This window comes from Taeniopygia guttata, chromosome 2 (assembly GCF_048771995.1).
Source record: "Taeniopygia guttata chromosome 2, bTaeGut7.mat, whole genome shotgun sequence".
NCBI lineage: Eukaryota > Metazoa > Chordata > Aves > Passeriformes > Estrildidae > Taeniopygia > Taeniopygia guttata.
Window position 1 is genome coordinate 9,959,116 of NC_133026.1, and position 6,638 is coordinate 9,965,753.

The following is a 6,638-nucleotide window of genomic DNA, read 5'->3' on the forward strand; positions in this document are numbered from 1 at the left end:
CACGCGGCTGGGCAGTTTCTACCTGCTACGCCCTTCGATAACAACCTTCGTGTCTCGCTTTATTCCCTGTTGATGGGTCTTATTAAAGGAGAGGCTGATCAACGCCTCAGAACAGCCAGACGCTGGTCACTCCGCGCCTTAGCTACAACAGGTGTTTCCTGAAGTTTTGCTCGCACATCCTCACATAAAGCTGCCTCCTCTGTCATCTTGTTAACGCACACGAGGGTGGCACCCACTGCCTTGGGATTTGTTAAATCGAAAAAGCTGATTTTACAACAGGCTTGTGTCGTGTATCCCTTTAACACCTGGTTTTCGCATCATTCCTCCTATCATTTCTTTACCTTTTCAAACAACTTTGATGCAGCCACGAGTTTCATAAGAGGCAGCTGTTGCTTTTCCTTAGCTATCAGGTCCTAATCAATTTGCTGGTACACACGGATTAAACTCGGCATTTACCAGGAGTTTGTGTGGGTTTTTTATTTGTTTTGTGTGGTTTTTGTTGTTGTTGTTGTTGGGTTTTTTTGGGGGGGGGGGGGAGTTTGGCTTTAAATAGCTAACCTTTCACTTAGTGGGAATAAGGATCCTTTCTCCTCTCTTCAAATGCCAATTTTCAGAAAATGTGTAGGACTTTGAGACTTCATATTTGCAGGCGGTAAAGAGGGGAGAATTGCGTTAGCCAATAGACTGAAAAGTTATGAAAACACACACAAGTGGACAAACAGGAAAGCTATAAAGCTTCATTTGCTTAGGAAGTGAAAGTAACCTCATCTCAATTATCCAGAGAAAGTCCAAAAGGCAATGGCATCAAAGGAAAAGTTGTTTGCTTAGTGTGGCACAGCAGAATTGGAAAAAGAATCCATGTTTTGACAACTGAATGTGGTATTCTGTTTTCTCATCTTTCCAAAATCCCTTCATGCCCACCATCAGACTCAATGGACCGCTCTAAGTTAAATTCTGGGCATAGACTCCTGCTTTTCTTTACTTCCTCTTTACCACTGGCACTGTATGTTCCACATCTATGTATTTAGATTACTCAGGATGAATATTCAGAACAACCAAATGATACAAAAAGATGTAAAAAAATCAGTGATTTACAACTAGGCGGTAATCCAAGTTTTGAAATTATAATTTGCCTTGGGTCTTCTGGAAAACTCAAAACACCTACGGGCTGTGACTGTGAAGGAACTGAATGAAGAGCACCATAAGACCCTAGGAAAGCTTGTGACTTTAAATTGAGGGTGTCAAGTATGATGCTGTGAACCCTTTGGACACCAATTAACTTAACCAGAGTAAATCTGAGGGGTTTTTTGCATTTATTGAATTCCTCTTCCAGTTACTCTGATTATAATGTGACATTAATGTCACTCACTCCTGAGTTTCAGTAACACTTAGTACAAATGACTACATTGTATGCTAGCTCCCTCCATTACAACCAACACTATTAATACTCTCATTTTTTTCAAGTCTTTTGTTCTCAGTCTTGGAGTCCATTGTCCATTTTATTTCCCTATCCGGCCTCACAGTGTCTGAGTCAGAATACAACTGTACCACAAATTAAAATGAAAATTCAAAATGAGGGGAAAAAAGTGATAGAATTAATGTGATATTTGGCAAGTAGCACTTTACCATAAGGTACATATTATTCTGCTCTCATGTATGTCCAGCATGTATTTTGAAAATGAGCTGAATATAGAATTTAGAAGTTCCCCATACGGTCAAATGGAGAAACACAACAGGAAATAAAAATTAATCTTGTAGTAGCATTTAAGATGACAAACGTAATATAATTGTAGACCAGGCAGCCTAGTACTGATCCTGCAAAGAGTAATTCATTAATCAATGTGGAAGTTTGATTAATTAGAACTAAAAGTGCTTGATTATGTGCCAATCAAATAGGAAAAGAGAAGTAAGATCTTGTAGCATGAATTTGATAGCGTTTATCTGTAATATCAAGAGGAAGTTCTGATAAATAGTAAGATTTCTAAGAAGAAGACTTTTAAGAACTTTTGTAGATAACTGACTTGGCCCCACACAATATTTTGATGAAGAAACTGAGTGGTATGAAATTAGCATAGCCATTGTTGTAATAGAGACAAAGGAATATTGTTAAAATCAAGATATAAAGTCTGCTGCTAGGGGATAAATTAGGGTTAGTTACTCCATTATAAAATTTTAAATAAAATGTTCAAGACAAAGACTAGTTATTTGTTTATTCTAATCTTTTGGTGCAGATAAAGGGTTTAATAATTTGCTCAAGACTCTTGGAAATGTAAATTCACATATTTCCTGATCCTATATTTTAATATTTAAAAATGTGAAAATTAAAAAAAAAAAGTAATATTTAAAAATATGTAGTTTAAAAAGGTAGTCCTTTGTGCATCAGGAACTCCTGAAGATAATTATTCATGGCCCAGAGATTGCTCTGGCTTCTTCTTAAGCGTCTTCTAATCAATTGTATCAGTTACACAGCTGAGTATATTTATTTCATTTAGATAACATTTATTCTTTCCACATCCTGCCTTTTTGAAGCCAGTTGTATTATTAGAATTTTAATTAATACTTTTTGTTAACAACATCCCCTTATACCCATTCTTAGCCATATGTGTTTGCTTCTCCTTTTTGCTCTTTCAAATGCTATATCTTTCATTGCGAAGTAGTGTCATCCTATATTTATCTTTACATTGCATCACCATCAGACTGCCATGATGATTTGTTTTCCAGTAAATACCAGTACTACTCTCCCAAATAACTTCCTGAAAGATCTTGTTTATACATAATTTTTGACCATGAGAAAAATTGGGAAAATTCAGTTTATGTGGTAAAAAAAAAAAAAAGTTCCCAACTTCTTTGGAGTTCACACAAGAAAACATGTTTTGGAAGCAATTTTAATTGTTACTTCATGACCATTTTCAGTAACAGGTTATTTCCCTGAAAGACAATATGTGGTATTACAACTAATTTTACCCGACAATGTTATTTTAGTCCAAAAGTCTCTAGACTTTTTTTGCCATTGAAGAGAACTCTTTATGGAATAGAAATCTGAGAATTTTTGCTGAGGAACATCATCCTTAAAAAAAATTGAATTATTAATGAATATAATTTACATGAAATTTTATCCTAGTAGATTCTCATGATGGAATACTCTCTACTTCTGTGCTTGATTTTATGCACCTCTCTCAACCTGCTCTAGGTTATCTAGCATAGACCACAAATATTTTTTGCCTGCTTTGAATTATCTAATATACAGCACAAAGAAGAGCCAGAAGACTCTAACATACCTGAGCTTCTGTTGTTTGGAGAAAAACTATGTATGTTTGATCCTGCTATCAGCCAAGCTGGCTTGAGTTTCACTGAATGCATAAATTGTACTCTCATGACAAGATCCTCAAATATTTATTGTTCCTGAAGACAGAAATACTTCCCACTAAGATGTGTTTCTTTACAAGTTTTCACAATAAGTATAGTCTCCTTTTTCCCCCTCATTGGATTCTTACAAGTTCAAAACAAAATACAAGAACTTTACTGCAGAGATCCACATTTTTCCTGTTTCTATTTATGAACCTGAAGGACTAACAAAAGCATTTTGATACTTTGCAGATCATTTATGCACGTCTGCTGATAGAAATATTTAAATTTTCTTCTCAACTTCAAAAGGCCTCAGGAAAAAGTGGTTAAAAGGGGTGGGGGGGAATCCTACAAAGCCTAGATCCTAAAAAGTTCATTTCTTCACACAAAAAATATATTTTTTTTAAAGTGTTGGGTTTTTTTCCCCTAATAATAGAAGAGTCTTGATTTTTAAGCCTGGTATAAAGTTGTTGTGTTGTCCTGTTGTCCCTCTGCGAGGTAATATTTCCAGTAACTTTTTGGTCTAATACCGTGATGTGTCATTCCATGGAGGTGAAGAAAAATACAATGTTGCTTCACAGGCTTAGAGGAAGGTTGGAAGATAAAAACAGACAAACAAACAAAGTTACTTACTAGAGAATATAAAAAACTGTGCTATTTTATCCTCCTGTTTTTCAGATAATTGCAAGTGGAGAAGGAGATATATGAACCAAGCCAGACAAGAGAAAAACCTGCAAATGCTAAAATTGTAATAAAAATCTCAGGGCTACCAGACAAAGCATTTACAACACTTTTCTTGGAAAGAAAATCTAGGGCATCCTTTTATGCTGGTTTTACAAAACAGATATGTGTCATTTTATTGCCTGTATTCATTTGAGTCTAACACACATTTGTAAAAGCAGTCAGACCACTGATGTATTCATTTTCTCCACTGCATTGGTGACACACTGTATTTTATTTTAATACATGATGAATATATTTAGGCAGGCACAAATTTTAGTATTGTTATTCCAAAGCTGCTATTCTACCTTGTATTCTCATGCAGCAGTTAAACTTCAGTTTGATCCCTAGATTTAAAAGTTTGAAAACTTTGAAAAGTTCTTTCCAAACCCTTTAGTGGCACTTTCTCACATCTATATTTTTTATCATCTTAGAGATGCCTGACTAGTATACTATCATAGCGCTAAGAAGAAAAACTATTAGCAGCCAAACTTGGTATTTTAAACTGGTATTTTTAACTGGGTTTTTTTGTGGTTTTGTTTTTGGTTTTTTTTTTCAGTAAATACATACAGATGCCTGTTCTAAGGAGTAGACAAGATAAACAGAACTTGAAAAAAAACTGTGTCTTCTATCCAGTTTTTGGCATTGCTGCCATATTTGCTTATTTAGTTACAGGTATTTGCTATATTGTTGTTAAAAATAAAATCCAGTTAAAAGGTTATTTTGTCCTTCAGTCTCTATACATAGAACAGCATTTCTGTAGAGATCCCTTCCTAAGCAGATGCTTAGTTCCATGTGTTTATACACTGTCACCACTGTGGCTAAAGAGCTCTTTGAGCTAATCCAAGACGGCTTTTATGCACATTTTTATTTGTTCGGGGAAGAAAATATAAAATCATAGAATTATAGGAAAGTTTGGGTTGGAAGGGACCTTTAAGATCATCTAGTTCCAACTCTCTTGCCATGGGCAGGGACATCTTCCCCTAGTCCAGGTGACTCAGAGCTCCATCCAATCTGGCCTTGAACACTGCCAGGGATGGGGCATCCACAGCTTCTCTGGACAACCTGTTCCTGTGACTCACCACCCTCACTGTAAAGAATTTTTTCCCAATATCTAATCTAAACTTACTTTCTTTTAGTTTGCATGCTTTGTCCTGGCACCACATGACCTTGTAAAAAGTCTCTCTCCAGCTTTCTTGCAGCCTCCCCTCAGGTATTGGAAGGCCACATTAAGGTCACCCCAAAGCCTTCTCTTCTCCAGGATGAACAATCCCAATTTTCTCAGCCTTCCCTTGTAGGAGAGGTGCTCCATCCCTCTGATCATCTTGGTGGCCTCCTTTGAACTTGCTACAAGAGATCCATGTCTTTCTCCTGGGCACCCCAGAGTTGGATGCAATATTCCAGGTGGGGTGTCACTAGAGAGGAGCTGAGGGACAGAATCCCCTCCCTGCCCTGCTGCCCACGGGGTTTGGATGCAGCCCAGGACACGTTTGGGTCTCTGGGCTGGGAGTGTCATGGCTGGGTCATGTCCAGCCTCTCCCCCACCAGCACCCCCAAATCCTTCTGGGCAGGGCTGCTCTCAGTCTGCCTGGATTGAAATCGAGGGTTTCCCCAAATCAGGTGCTTATAGATTATAATTGTTCTGCCAAAGCCACATAAGTAATCCATTAGAAGGCTTATAAATATTTTAGTATCCATAGATGTTTATACTTAGTGGATACAATTTAGCCCTTAAAAGTAATACTTACATTTAATGGTGTGTTTAGGCTTTTTTTTTTTTTTTTGGTTGAGTTTTTTGTGGGTTTTTTGTTTTGTTTTGTTCAAGAAAATATCAAGATGATGTTTTTTTGTTCATAATTGCATGCTTGATTTACTTTTCCGCTACATGAGAAAGGAAAATGTTTCACAGTTTGGACAAGGGAAAACTTTTACAGCATTCTTAATTTATTCTGGAAATATGAATGCGAGGCAAGGTATCACGGGTTTGTACGTACTTGTCAACTAAGGCCAAGTATGAGGGGTTAAATTTTTTTTTTTTTCTTAAGCAGCCACAAACTCCCATTGAACTATGGCAAGAATGTTTCTAAAATGCAAAAATGCCTCTTCCCTTGCTTCCCTCCTTCCCGCCCCCCCAGTCAGTTTTCTACAAACATCAATATTAGCAGTAGCAGTTACATATTAACTGTTTTTTTTTCTACACTCTGAAAATAGGGAACAAAGTTAAAAGAACCCAGAGGAATTTTCACTTGGTCTTTTAAATTGCACGTGTTAATGGGTTGTAAATATTTGCTGTGAAATGGCACACACCTTTCCTGCAGGCAACCATCGAGCTCATTCCAGGTGTGTTTGGTGAGCTGCCACTTGTGCTTTGTTGCAGAAATCGGCTCTGGTACTTGTCACTGGGGGAAGATTATTAGCATTTAAATTTATTTATACAACTGTTCTTCATACCTACCTCTACCCAGCATCTGGATAAGTGGCAGATTAAGCATAGCACCCTTTTACAGTTTTTTTGCCCTGCAGTAATTGTGCACAACTTTATTAAAAGTGAGTCAGCCACGATGAGGGATGGT